Raw genomic sequence first — 14,139 nt, 5'->3', positions numbered from 1 at the left:
TTGTTTTTGCGAGATGTAGACTTCCGCTTAAATGATTGAAAAAATAATTGTCTTTGTTTTGGCCCATTAAGGACTGTGATGTGGACGATTGATTGAAAAAAATAGAATAACATTTGTTTTGTTGCGATGTGGACTTCCGCCTGATTGATTGAAGAAAGCTGAAACGCTACGAATCATACTGGAACAAATCAACGAATTCCAGGACTCTCTTCTGCTGGTGTTCGTTGATTTCGAAAAAGCATTCGACCGACTCAACCATGAAAACATCTGGGCGGCTCTAAGGCGACGAGGGGTCCCAGAGAAACTAGTCCATCTCATCGAAGCACAATACGAGGCATTTTCGTGCAAGGTCTTGCACGACGGTGTCTTGTCCGAGCCAATCCCGGTAACTGCTGGAGTGAGACAAGGATGTATTTTATCACCGCTACTTTTTCTAATCGTAATGGATGAGATTCTGACTGGATCGATCGACTGTGCACCGAACCGAGGATTGCCGTGGAATCCTTCAACAATGGAGCATCTGAACGACCTTGACCTGGCTGACGATATTGTTTTGCTCGCCCAAACGCAACCGGATATGCAGAGCAAACTCGACGACCTCACCGAAAGTTCCAAGGCAGCAGGTCTCAAAGTCAATGTCGGAAAGACCAAGTCGATGGAGATCAACACAGGAAATCCCTCCAGTTTCATGGTAGCTGGGCAACAAGTTGAGAAAGTGGAGTGCTTCCAGTATCTTGGTAGCCAGATAACGCCTGATGGTGGTACCAGGAAAGACATCGAAACCCGGATCAGAAAGGCCCGATTTGCGTTTGCGAGTCTCCGAAACATCTGGCGGTCACGCCAGATCTCTCTACGAACAAAAATCCGAATCTTCAACTCAAACGTCAAATCCGTATTGCTGTACGGGTGCGAAACTTGGTGCACATATGCGGTGACGACGCGAAAACTGCAAGTATTTGTAAACCGCTGCCTGCGGAACATCATCCGCGCTTGGTGGCCTGACAACTGGATCTCGAATGAGGAACTACATCGCCGGTGTCATCAAAGGGCGCTAGAAATCGAGATTCGAGAACGTAAGTGGAGATGGATTGGGCACACGCTGCGAAAAGATGAAAACGAGATTTGCAGAGAGGCGCTAGATTGGAATCCAGAAGGTCATCGAAGAAGAGGCAGGCCCAGAAACTCGTGGCGGCGAAGCCTAGCCGCTGAAATCCGAACTGTCGACGAAAATCTTGACTGGGACCAGGTGAAGACGCTGGCTCCGGATCGTCAACAGTGGAGGTCTTTTACCACGGCCCTATGCACCGGAGGATCGGCGCGGGATCATTAAGTAAGTAAGTAAGATGGGGATTTCCGCCTGAATATTCGAAAAAAAAATTGTCTTTGTTTTGGCACGGTATAGACTTCCACCTGATTGATTCAAGAATGTTAAATAGCATTGGTTTAGGCTCGATGTAAAACTGTTTTAATTTCAAGTCAACAAAAGGTACCAACTTTTATGCATACGGGCCCTCGACATGAACTTTGTTTCCACTTCTGCGGCCGCTTGATTCGTGCGGGGAGATTTGACGCTGATCTCCTAGCAATCTTGCCGATTCCTTGCCAGTAACCAGTAGCGGTCCTCGGTGTGTCATTTCTGGCTTGATAAATTGTAGCACAAAAGGGATAAACGTCACCGTTAGGTTCTATTTCTATTTGTTCCCTTAAATTGAGAGAGAGGAGAAAAATATAGCTTAATTTCGTACTCGACAAGCTTTCGGAAGTTATACCTACATTCGGTTTAACTTAAAAAAATTCTGTGTTGTTGCTGGTGTGCTCACATGTATATTGAATAAATAATGTCACAATATCTTTTGGAAGGTAGAGATTAAAAAAATATATTCTCGAATGACGTAGTTAGCGTTTTACTGACATTATCATCCTTTATTAAGGTGGACAATAGAATATGAAAACTGTCGCGGAAACTGATTGTGACAGTCGGAAGAGTCCTTCTTCATATTTTTTGTGTATCAATGTTGTGATAGGGTTGAATCAACTATTTATTTTATTCGACAATTTTCAAGTACAACAAAATCGAAATGTCAGGAAAAAGGATGAGGGTTTTTTCTTTATTTATCTCATTTATGAGCTTTTCTCAACCAGAAAACAAATTGAAACATCGGAAAACGAATGGTAAGAAAGCAAACTGAACGCCGTCTTCATTACGTCAAAGTTCACGAGAGGGCTGACGTTTTTCTTTACAACCAGTCACGTTTTTCATTGTACGATAAGAGCTGTTCTTACCGGTTTTTCTCCACGGATAAACCTCCTTCAGGAATTTGAGATTCCTGATGCAGCAGGAAAATCAACCCCATGGGAATAAAACAATTTCGAAACAGGTAGGTATGTATTGCCGCACAACACCACTCTGCGATCCCAGTGCCATCGGGAGAAGATATATGAATCAACTGACGACGAATGGCGACGACACACATCAATTAAAAGAGTTGCTCCCCGGGGCGGTGTGGTTTTCAATGAGAAATCGATAAACTACCGGAGGGTGTTACGAAACCTGCGGCTGGAGTACAGTGATGGTAGATTTTCCAACAGTCATTCTGGAAAATTTTTAAATTTGAAAAAGTGAGACTTTGAGGATAAAACATGTATCTGGCAAACACAGGATTTATACAATAAAAAATGTAAAAACGCAGAAAGATTCGAACCCAGCTCGTGATGAAGATTTATCCAAAAAGGTCAACCACGAGTCTGACTCTTGATGAAAAATTTGCTTGTGATCAAAAATTTAAGTCTGTCACCAGCCGCGAGCCTGACACGTGGTGAAGTTTTTTTTTTATTTCAAAAAAATAAACCACGAGTCTGACTCATGAAAAAATACTTTTGTCAACGGTGTCGGTCCTAAAATCGTTGCTGTTAGAAATGAAAACGACGAGTAGAGTTCGTGGTAAATAATTCGTACCAAAAGATGTAACCCACAAACTTGGCTCTTAGTACTCGATTCCAAGTGTAGATAAATTCGGGATAAGTGTAGAACACTTAAAAATCAATCAGTATCTATCAATGATCGTAGTTACATCAAGCTTTGAACTTCGATTAGCATCAAGAATGGGCTCCTAGAAAAACAACACATTTTAGATGCACAGTACGCGTGCACGTCATTTTTGTCGTGCAATCAAAACACTAATTCCCAGCTCGTGATGGAGATTTATCAAAAACGTCACCCACGAGTCTGACTCGTGATGGAAAACTTGTGTCGAATACGAAAACCACGATTCTAACTTTGGCACGAGCCACGGGCCTGACTCGTGATGAAGTTTTTTTTCATACTTCAAAAAAGAAAACCACGAGTCTGACTCGTGGTAAAAAAAACATTTGCCAACGGAGTAGATCAAAAGTTCGTTTGACTCGTTGTAAAGAGTTGCTGTTGAAAATGGAAACGACGAGTAGGACTCGTGGTAAAAAAAATCGTGCCAAAAGACGTAACCCACGAGCTTTGGTCTTAGTACTTTATTCCAAGTGTAGATAACTTCGGGAAAAGTGTAGAACACTCAGACAAAAAAATCGTTTATGCACCGCATGTATCTGAGCAGCCTAATCAGTATCAACGATCGTGGTTACATCAGGGTTTGAGCTTCGATTAGCATCAAGAGTGGACTCCTGACACACAACACATTTTAGACGCACAGTACACGTGCTCGTCACCCACGAGTCTGACTCGTGATGAAAAACTGGTGTCTAGGACGGGAACCACAAGTTTGACTCGTGGTGAATTTGCTTGTGATCAAAAATTTAAGTACGCCACGAACTTCGAGCCTGACTCGTGGTGAAGTTTATTTTATATTTCAAAAAAGAAAACCACGAGTCTGACTCGTGGTGAAAAACTTGTGTCAACAGAGTATATCAAAAGTTCGTTTAATTTGTTGTAAATAATTGCTGTTCAAATTGAAAACGACGAGTTGGACTCGTTGCTCGTCATTCTCGTCATGCAACCAAAACACTAATGTCCAGCTCGTGATGAAGATTTATCAAAAACGTCACCCACGAGTCTGACTCGTGATGGAAAACTTGTGTCTAAGAAGAAAACCACAAGTTTGATCCGGGGTGAATTTGCTTGTGATAAAAAATTTAAGTATGTCACGAACTGCGAGCCTGACTCGTGGTGAAGTTTATTTTATATTTCAAAAAAGAAAACCACGAGTCTGACTCATGGTAAAAAACTTGTGTCAACGGAGTAAATCCAAAGGTCGTTTGATTCATTGTTTAGAGTTGGTGCTAAAAATAATAACGACGAGTAGGACTCGTGGTAAATAATTCGTGCTAAAAGATGTAACCAACGAGCCTGGCTCTTAGTACTCTATTCCAAGTGTAGAAAACTTCGGCAAAAGTGTAGAACACTTAGACAAAAAATCCGTTTATGCACCGCATCTGAGCAGCTCAATCAGTATCAACGATTGTGGTTACATCAAGCTTTTTTTTCATCATGAAATCAAAACACTAATGCCCAGCTCATGATGAAGATTTATCGAAAACGTCACCCACGAGGCTGACTCGTGATGAAAAACTTGTGTCTAAGGCGAAATCCACAAGTCTGACTCGTGGAAAAAAAAATGCTTGTCATAAAAAAAATAACCCATTCGAGACGGAGGCCTTTTCACGACATTCGAACTCATAGTACTTTGCTCTTAGATAACTTTTATGTCGTTTGATTTTCATCAAAACCACTTCTCAATACATTTTGCCTAACATTTGCGGATTCCATTGGCATAAGAATATTATTTTTTCGAGCAACAGTAAACCCACAATGAATGATTGTTCTGAAAAAGGCACAAAAATTCCATTGCACACACGGTGTGCAATCGGTCTCGAACGGGTTAAGTATGTCACAAACCACGAGCCTGACTCGTGATGGAATTTTTTTATATTTCAAGAAAACAAACTGCGAGTCTGACTCGTGGTAAAAAATTTGTGTCAGAGAAGTAAATCTAAAGTTCGTTTTATTCGTTGTAAAGAGTTGCTGTTAAAAATGCAAACGACGAGTAGAACTCGTGCCAAAACCCACGAGCTTGAATCTTAGCAAAAACTTTAGGTTAAAAACGTGAACTTCGTGCCGTACCTCAAAGCAAATATTTTCCTTCATTCAATTGCGAAGAAACTTTATTTGGCATGAAATTTCCATTAAAATTCCAAATACTTCCATTTCCATTTGAACACAAACTTTAGGTTCGAGAAACTGGCACCACTTCCCGGTTTAAAATTTCCATGAGTTTGTCTCCCACCGATCGTTGCTTTCAATAAATTTGCTAATAATCGCACAGCCATTTTTTTTTTCAAAAACACTGTAGCACTCCGGTTCGTGCTCCATTGCCGCCCCAAACGGGCACCATTTTCACAAGTGTTTACTTGAATTTGGGATCCAAAATGAAACGGCAAAACTTTTCCGAAAGATTTCCCCGCAGTCCCCAAAAGGGTATCCGGGCGACTTACTGCGACAGATGAGATAAATTTTGGCGCCGGTTTCGGTTCAGACGCTCGATGGCAAAACGTATTCGCCCAGCACCACCACGTCCGGTAAGGGGGGATGATGATGCTGCCGGTTTTTCGAGGTTTCTCATCAACACGTGCAACTTGTCACAAGTGGAGGTTTTCTTCTCCGGTCCGGACTTCGAGACATTTTAAACCGAAGGAAAAGTCAAGGCGCACACGAAAGCCGAAAGTCGGAGGGAGGCAGCTTTTGATTTATTTTTGGTTTATTATTGCACTTTTTTACTGTTTCATCGAAAACACTAATCAGCTGACCAGCTTCAAGTGGAATTAACCGAACCGATCCAACTGAAATGTTGAACGTTGTTGCCTTGGCAAACTAGAAACACTGAACAACGTTCGACTAAAAATACCCATCCAACTGGCCAAGAAATCCGATACCAACTGGGGCCCTGGCATTTGGCCGATCAGCCAGGAAGTCCCCTCCAGACTAGCGCCTGGCATCGGAACACACTTTGAAAACCCGAGTGGGGCGGCCTTTTCTAACGATATGTGTATATAGTTCACCATAGTCAGTAACAACAGACTTTAGTATCGGGGAGCACTCGATATAGTTCTTCCGAGGGTAGGAGCGAAAAAAAAAGCAACAGAATGAGGTCACCGATTTCGAGAGCTGCTTCCATTATTCCGCTAACTCCTTCGGTTCTAACAACCGGTTCATTCCTATGTAGTTTTCCCAGGATGGAAAAGCTTCGCCGGTCTCAACTAAGCTGCCTGGTACCTACTTATCGCAGGAGCACCATCTTGAGAAGTCCTTAGTATTGACAGCAGATGATGCCGGGGACCCATGACGCTGCCCCAGCCTGGCTGAGATTTTGCCCAGCTGCTCCAAAGAATATAGTGGAACGTGTCGAATCTGAGTGGCCACTTTTTTTTTAGAATTGACATTTTGAGTTTTTCTGATTGAAAATCCAGTAGTTTCGAAGAGTGTTTTCAATTTTTTTTTAGATTTTTTTTCTAAACTAAGTTGTAATTTTTTGTAGTTGCAACCACGAGCCTGACTCGTGGTAAATGATCATCGTAGTGCCATGAGCAAAAACTGCGAGTCTGCTTCGTGGACAAGGAACTTGTCGCCACGAGCGAAATTTACAAGCCTGGCTCATGGTTATGAAATTAAGGAAAAAACGTGTCGTATATTTTTGATAGCTCCAACATGAGGTAAGCGTTATATTGGCGGACACTTAGTTACAACTTTGTTTGACCTTTAATCACGAGCCTGACTCGTGGTGAAGATTTGATGTCATTATTGAAAATCATGAGTCTAACTCGTGGGCTAGGATCTATGTCGCCCTTGGCAAAAACCACAAAAGTAACTCGTTGTGAAGAAATTTGCGTTATTTATACGAGAAAATCACGACCTTGGCTCGGGGTAAAAAGTTTAGGGAAAGGTGTTTCTGTAATCTTTAACATTGGTTTAAAATTTTCGGTAGTTGATTTCGAGTTATAATTTTCAACAATTCCTAACACATCTTTATTTTCTTTCTAATCAACTCGAGCATCGAAACGAACTTCCCCATTCAGGATTCTAGTTGGGTCTGGTCGAATGGTTTTTGTTTTGTCTGCCAGAAGCAGATTACTAATAATGCCTGAGGGGGGCTACGTTTCATTCCAGTGGCCGTTATCTTGAGCTTCTCGAATGCAAATGAGGGCAAAATTTCGCTCGGAAATTTGAACCAACCAGATCCAGACGCCCGGTTCCGTGAAAGGAATTTACGATTCAATTTTGCAGCAGAGCGCTTCAATCCTTTTTTTTTTTCAGACAGAAAAATGTAAATGTAGCTAATTCAATTTGAAAAGTTATTAGTCATCAACAATCGTGAATCTTTTAACCTTTGAGAGGAAAACATATTCGTTTAGTGGAACGGATGAGAGTTTGTTTAAATACATACTAAATATTTATTAAAATCGTTTTGTCAACAGATAATGTGCCCTTATCGGATGTCAACAGCAGAAAATATCGATTAAAAGCCTAACTGATAACAAAAAGTTTTGCGTACGAGCAAGCAATAATTTGCTTCAATGGATGTATTAAAGTGATATCGATTGCAATTGTTGTTTGAATATTCCAACAACCGTTTTTTTTGTTAATACCCAGGAAAACTCTTTAATAATTTAATACAAGAAAATAAAATCAATCGAATCCGATTGCGTGCTTTGAAGTTGAAGAAAGAGAATCTCAAGTAGCTCTCCTTTATTTTGTAAGCTTGCCATCCAAAATCGATACCACCAATTCGCCATCATTGGGCCGAGACTGTGCTGTGGTTGAGGGCTTCCGCAACTTATCGGAAAAGCAGCAACATAACAACTACCGATCGTAAAATATACTTCCCGTAGCCGGGGCCAAAAACGAATGTCAATTCAAGATGGATTCATTCTGTTTCGTTTTTCGGTAACATTATTTTCGGGGTTTTCTAGTCCTTCGACGTTTGTCGAAAAAGTATTCACAGTTCGTTGCCATCGGTACACGATAAATTGAAATAATTCGTCAATCATTTTGTACGTCATATTTGACGACATTTTACCCCTTTATCGGCGATTAGAGAAAGCTAGACTAGAGTCAGCAAAAAATCCAATTTGAGTGAAACCGGAACTTCGAACCAGTTCCGGGAATTTTCCAAGACATGCCAACCGATTGATGAAGCCCGATCAGGAAGTCACGCTTGGATTAATTTAGTTGTCAGATTGATTCTGATTGACCGAGCGCGGAAGAGATTATTCGATTGGATTCCATCAGAATCGCTCCCGACTTAATGATAATTCAACTATTCCATGAATTTTGGCGTTATCTTCAATCAAGGTAAGAGGAATCCTGAGGAATCCAAAGAACCATTCGGGATATCTGAACAAATGTATTTTAAAAATTAAAAAAAAAACTTTGGGTCAAAAGCTTGGCAGTAGCCGAGGCACTACTTGGTCTTGTTGACCTTTAGCTTGACCCCACATTCGAGCTTGAAAGTCTAATCAGAGTATTAATAAATCCAACAACTGGTGTTCAAAAACTAAAAATGGAAAATCGTTTTTTGAATGAGGGAAATATAAAAATTGAGATCGGGAATTCCGATATCATACATCAGAGAATAGATTCAACTAGATATAGGTGCCAACTTTAAAAATAAAACTAGAAGTCAAACGAATCACAAAATGAAACATTTTTCCGGAAAACTCATAAAACCGTGACACAACAGAAGAAAGCCCTCTAAAACCCTATCAAGATGCCTTCACAAGCATCCGAGAAAATTTTCCACCGTTGCAATTGAATAAAACGATTTGCTTGATGTCCGATCCACAAGAAAAAGAAAAAACTCCGCTCTGTTGCTCCCACAGCTTGAGGTATCAAGATCCAAAACAGTTTTCGCATCTTCCTTCCCAACGAAAAAAAAAACAATCCCATCATCATCAGTATCTCATCCCGGATGGCGACAAGCAAAAAGCCAGCGCCCCCACACCTCCTATAAAATGCACCGGTTTGTTTGTTTAGCTTTTCTTTCTCTGTTGTTGCTGTTGACACTTTTCCCGGCGTATTTCCCACTTTCCGGGACCTTTTCTTCTAGGTTGTACACGGGATGGTGCTGAACTGTCAAATGGAAGCAGCACTTCAACAGGAAGATACCAAAGCAGCAGCGCCACGAAGGTTGACACTATTTCCGTATAATAGAGCACTTAAGTTGCTTCTCCCTACGTTTATGAATGGAAAACTTACTAAGACAACCAGGAGGAATCCTTAGCCACGGTAGGGTTAGCTTCTGTAGAATTTCTGGTCCAGGAAAACGCTGGGACGAGAACTGCTTTCAGAGGATGTGAGCAAATTTAATTTTTTTTCAAAGTCAAAAATCTGGAATTTCAATGCCAGAGTGTTAGATGAATCAAGATTCAAGTAAAATTTGAAAAATCAAGAGAGAGTAATTAAGAATGTGAAATCCAGATCCAGAGTCATAAATTAATGATGAAAGTTAAAAGTCATAAGTAAAGAAAAATCGTTTAGAAAACATAAGAGTCAAGAGACAAGAAACAGGAGTCGAGAGTCAAGAATCAAGAATAAATAGTCAAGAGTCAAAAGTCAAGAATCAAGATGTAGTGTCAACAGTCAAGAGTCAAAAGTTAAGAATCGACAGTCAAGAGTCAAGAGTCAAAAGTCAAGAGTCATAAGACAAGAGTCCAGAGTCCAAAGTTAAAAGCCAAGAATCAAAAGTCAAGAGGCAAGAGCCAAGAGTCAAGGGTCAAGAGTCCAGAGTCCAGAGTCCAGAGTCCAAAGTCCAGAAACCATAGTCCAGAGTTCAGGGTCCAGAGTCCAGAGTCCAGGGTCCAGAGTCAAGAGTCAAAAGTTAAAAATCAAGAATCAAAAGTCAAGAGTCATAAGTCCAGAGTGCAGAGTCCAGAGTCCAGAGCCCAGAGTCCAAAGTTCAGAGTCCAGAGTCTAGAGTCCAGAGTTCAGAGTCAAGAATCCAGGATCCAGAGTTCAGAGTCAAGAGTCCAGAGGCCAGAGTCTAGAGTCCAAAGTCCAGAGTCCAGAGTCCAGAGTCTAGAGTCCAAAGTCCAGAATCAAGAGTCCAGAGTCCAGAGTCCAGAGACCAGTGTCCAGATTCTTGAGTCTAGAATCCAAAGTCCAGAGTCCAGAATCCAGAATCAAGAGTTCAGAGTATAGAGTCCAGAGACCAGAGTCCAAAGTCCAGGGTCTAGAGTCCAAAGTCCAGAGTCCAGAGACCAGAGTCCAGAGTACAGAATTCAGAGTCAAGAGTCAAGAGTCAAGAGTCAAGAGTCAAGAGTCAAGAGTCAAGAGTCAAGAGTCAAGAGTCCAGAGTTCAGAGTTCAGAGTCAAGAGTAAAGAGTCATGAGTCCAGAGTCATGAGTCCAGAGTCCAGAGTCCAGAGTCAAGAGTCCAAAGTCCAGAGTTCAGAGTCCAGAGGCCAGAGTCCAGAGTCTAGAGTCCAGAGTCCAGAGTCCAGAATACAGAGTCCAGAGTCCAGAGTCTAGAGTCGAGAGACCAGAGTCAAGAGTCCTGAGTTCAGAATACATAGTCCGGAGTCCATAGTCCGGAGTCCATAGTCCAGACTCCAGAGTTCAGAGACCAGAGTCCAGAGTTCAGAATCCAGAGTCCAGAGTCTAGAGTCAAAAGTCCAGAGTCCAGAGTCCAGCGTCCAGAGTCAAGAGTCCAGAGTACAGAGTCCAGAGTCCAGAGTCCAGAGTCCAGAGTCCAGAGTCCAGAGTCCAGAGTCCAGAGTCCAGAGTCCAGAGTCCAGAGTCCAGAGACCAGAGTCCAAAGTCCAGAGTCCAGAGTCCAGAGTCCAGAGTCTAGAGTCAAAAGTCCAGAGTCCAGAGTCCAGCGTCCAGAGTCCAGAGTCCAGAGTACAGAGTCCAGAGTCCAGAGTCCAGAGTCCAGAGTCCAGAGTCCAGAGTCCAGAGTCCAGAGTCCAGAATCCAGAGTCCAGAGTCCAGAGTCCAGAGTCCAGAGCTCAGAGTCCAGAGTCCAGAGTCAAGAGTCCAGAGTCAAGAGTCCAGAGTCAAGAGTCCAGAGTCAAGAGTCCAGAGTCAAGAGTCAAGAGTCCAGAGATCAGATTCTAGAGTTCAGAATCCAGAGTCAAGAGTCAAAAGTCCAGAGTCTCGAGATCAGAGTCCAGAGTCCGCAGTCCATAGTCCAGAGTCCAGAATCCAGAGTCTAGAATCCAGACTCTAGATTCCAGACACCAGAGTCAAGAGTCCAGAGTCCAGAGTCCAGAGTCAAGAGTCCAGAGTCCAGAGTCTAGAGTGCAGCGTCCAGAGTCCAGAGTACAGAGTCCAGAATCTAGGGTCCAGAATCCAGAGCCCACAGTCCAAAGTCCAGAGTCTAGGGTACAGAGTCTAAAGTCCAGAGGCCAGATTCCAGAGTCTAGAATCTAGAGTCAAGAGTCCAGAGGCCAGAGTTCAGAGTCCAGAGTTCAAAGTCAAGAGTCCAGTATTCAGAATTCAGAGTCCAGAGTCCGGAGTCCAGAGTCCAGAGTCCAGAGTCCAGAGTCCAGAGTCCAGAGTCCAGAGTCCAGAGTCCAGAGTCCAGAGTCCGAAGTCCAGAATCTAGAGTCAAGAATCCAGAGCCCAGAGTCCAAAGTCCAGATACAAGAGTCCAGAGTCCAGAGTCCAGAGTCTTGAGTAAAGAGTTCAGAGTCCAGATTCCAGATTACAGAGTACAGAGTCTAGAGTCCAGACTCTAGAGTCCAGAGACCAGAGTCAAGAGTCCTGAGTTCAGAGTCCAGAGTCCAAAGTTCAGAGTCCAGAGTCTAGAGTCCAGAGTTCAAAGCCAAGATTCCAGGATCCAGAGTTCAGAGTCAAAAGTCCAGAGGCCAGAATCAAGAGTCGAAAGTCCAGAGTCCAGAGTCCAGAGTCTAGAGTCCAAAGTCCAGAGTCAAAAGTCCAAATTCCAGAATCAAGAGTGCAGAATCTAGAGTCCAGAGACCAGAGTCCAGAGTCCAGAGTTAAGAGTCGAGAGTCAAAAGTCTAGAGTAAAGAGTCCAGAGTCAAGAGTCAAGAGTCCTGAGATCAGAGTCTAGAGTTCAGAATACTGAGTAAAGAGTCAAGAGTCCTGAGATCAGAGTCCAGAGTCCGAAGACCATAGTCCAGAGTCCACAGTCCAGAGTCTAGAGCACAGAGTCTAGAGTCCAGACTCTAGATTCCAGAGACCAGAGTCAAGAGTCAAGAGTCCAGAGTCCAGAGTCCAGAGTCTAGAGTCCAGAGTCCAGAGTCCAGAGTCAAGAGTCCAGAGTCCAGAGTCTAGTGTCCAGAGTCCAGAGTTCAGAGTCCAGAGTACAGAGTCCAGAATCTAGAGTCCAGAGTCCAGAGCCCACAGTTCAAAGTCCAGAGTCCAGAGCCCACAGTCCAAAGTCCAGAGTCCAGAACTCAGAGTTCAGAGTCCAGAGTCCGGAGTCCAGAGTCCATAGTCCAGAGCCCAGAGTCCAGAGTCAAAAGTCCAGAGTCCAGTGTAAAGAGTCCAGAGTCCAGAGTCCAGAATCTTGAGTCCAGAGTCCAGAGCCCACAGTCCAAAGTCCAGAGTCCAGAGTCTAGAGTCCAGAGCCTAAAGTCCAGAGGCCAGAATCCAAAGTCTAGAGTCAAGAGTCAAGAGTCCAGAGGCCAGAGTTCAGAGTCCAGAGTTCAAAGTCAAGAGTCCAGTATTAAGAGTTCAGAGTCCGGAGTCCAGAGTTCAGAGTCCAGAGTCCAGAGTCCAGAAAACAGAGTCAGGAGTCCAGAGTCCAGAGTCCAAAGTCCAGAGTCCAAAGTTCAGAGTCCAGAATCAAGAGTCCAGAGTCTAGAGTCCAGATTTAAGAGTCCAGAGTCCAGAATCTAAAGTCCAGAGTCCAGAGCCCAAAGTTCAGAGTCAAAAGTCCAGAGTCTAGAATCTAGTGTCTAAAGTCCAGAGGCCAGACTCCAGAGTCCAAAGTAAAGAGTCCAAAGTCCAGAGTCCAGAATCAAGAGTCTAGAGTCTGGAGTCCAGAGTCCAGAGTACAGAGTCCAGAATCTAGAGTCCAGAGTCCAGAGCCCAGAGCCCAGAGTCCAAAGTTCAAAGTCCAGAGTCCACAGTCCAGAGTCAAGGGTCAAGAGTCAAGAGTCCAGAGGCCAGAGGCCAGAGTCCAAAGGCCAGAGACCAGAGGCCAGGGTTCAGAGTCCAGAGTCCAGAGTTCAAAGTCAAGAGTCCATAATTCAGAGGTCAGAGTCCAGAGTCCGAAGTCCAGATTCCGATGTCCAGAGTTCAGAGTCCAGAGTCCAGAGCCCAGAACCCAGAGTAAAAAGTCCAGAGTCCAAAGTCCAGAGTCTAGAGTCCAGAGTCATGAGTCCAGAGTCCAGAGTCCAGAGTCCAGAGCCCAGAGCCCAGAGTCCAAAGTCCAGAGTTCAGAATCTTAAGTCCAGAGACCAGAGTCCAGAATCCAGAGTCAAAAGTCAAGTGTTTTGAATCCAGAGTCAAAAGTCAAGTGTGAAGAGTCCAGAGTCCAGAGTCCTGAGTCCAGAGTTCAGAATCAAGAGTCCAGAATTCAGAGTTCAGAGTTCAGAGTCCAGAGTCCAGAGTCCAGAGTCTAAAGTCCAGAGTCCAGAATCTAGAGTCCAGAGTCCAGAGCTCAGAGCCCGGAGTCCAAAGTCCAAAGTTCAGAGTCCAGAGTCCAGAGTCAAGAGTCAAGAGTCCAGAGGCCAGAGGCCAGAGTTCAGAGTCCAGAGTTCAGAGTCAAGAGTCCATAATTCAGAGGTCAGAGTCCAGAGTCCAGAGTCCAGAGTCCAGAGTTCAGAGTCAAGAGTCCAGAATTCAGAGTTCAGAGTCCAGAGTCCAGAGTCCAGAGTCCAGAGTCTAAGGTCCAGAGTTCAGAATCTAGAGTCCAGAGTCCAGAGCCCAGAGTCCAGAGTCCAGAGTCTAGAGTCCAGAGTCCAGAGTCCAGAGGCCAGAGTCCAGAGTCCAGAGTTCAGAGTCCAGAGTCCAGAGTCCAGAGTCCAGAGTCCAGATTTCAGAGTCCAGAGTCCAGAGTCCAAAGTCCAGAGTCCAGAGCCCAGAGTCCAGTGCGTGTTAAGAGTCAAAAGTCAAGAGTTAAGAGTCCAGAGTCCAGAGCCCAGAGTTCAGAGTCCAGAGTCCAGAGTCCAGAGTCCAGAGTCCAG

At 43.7% G+C, this 14,139-nt stretch overlaps 1 protein-coding gene across 12 annotated transcripts in view; it reads right to left on the bottom strand.

The window, feature by feature from the left end:
- Window positions 1–14,139, bottom strand: part of LOC129747201 (afadin) — a 161,141-nt gene that overhangs the window by 128,432 nt on the left and 18,570 nt on the right. Inside the window, exon 1 of one of the 12 annotated variants that reach the window (XM_055741710.1) lies at window positions 5,482–5,920. The exons of the other annotated variants lie outside the window; for them this stretch is intronic. The gene's annotated coding sequence lies outside the window, so the exon portion shown is untranslated. Of the gene's footprint in view, window positions 1–5,481; window positions 5,921–14,139 lie in introns of those variants that run through there. 12 annotated transcript variants of the gene reach the window in all.

Source organism: Uranotaenia lowii, chromosome 1 (assembly GCF_029784155.1).
Source record: "Uranotaenia lowii strain MFRU-FL chromosome 1, ASM2978415v1, whole genome shotgun sequence".
Taxonomy (NCBI): domain Eukaryota; kingdom Metazoa; phylum Arthropoda; class Insecta; order Diptera; family Culicidae; genus Uranotaenia; species Uranotaenia lowii.
The sequence above is the reverse complement of the archived record's forward strand: the minus strand, read 5'-3'. Positions and strand labels throughout refer to the sequence as shown.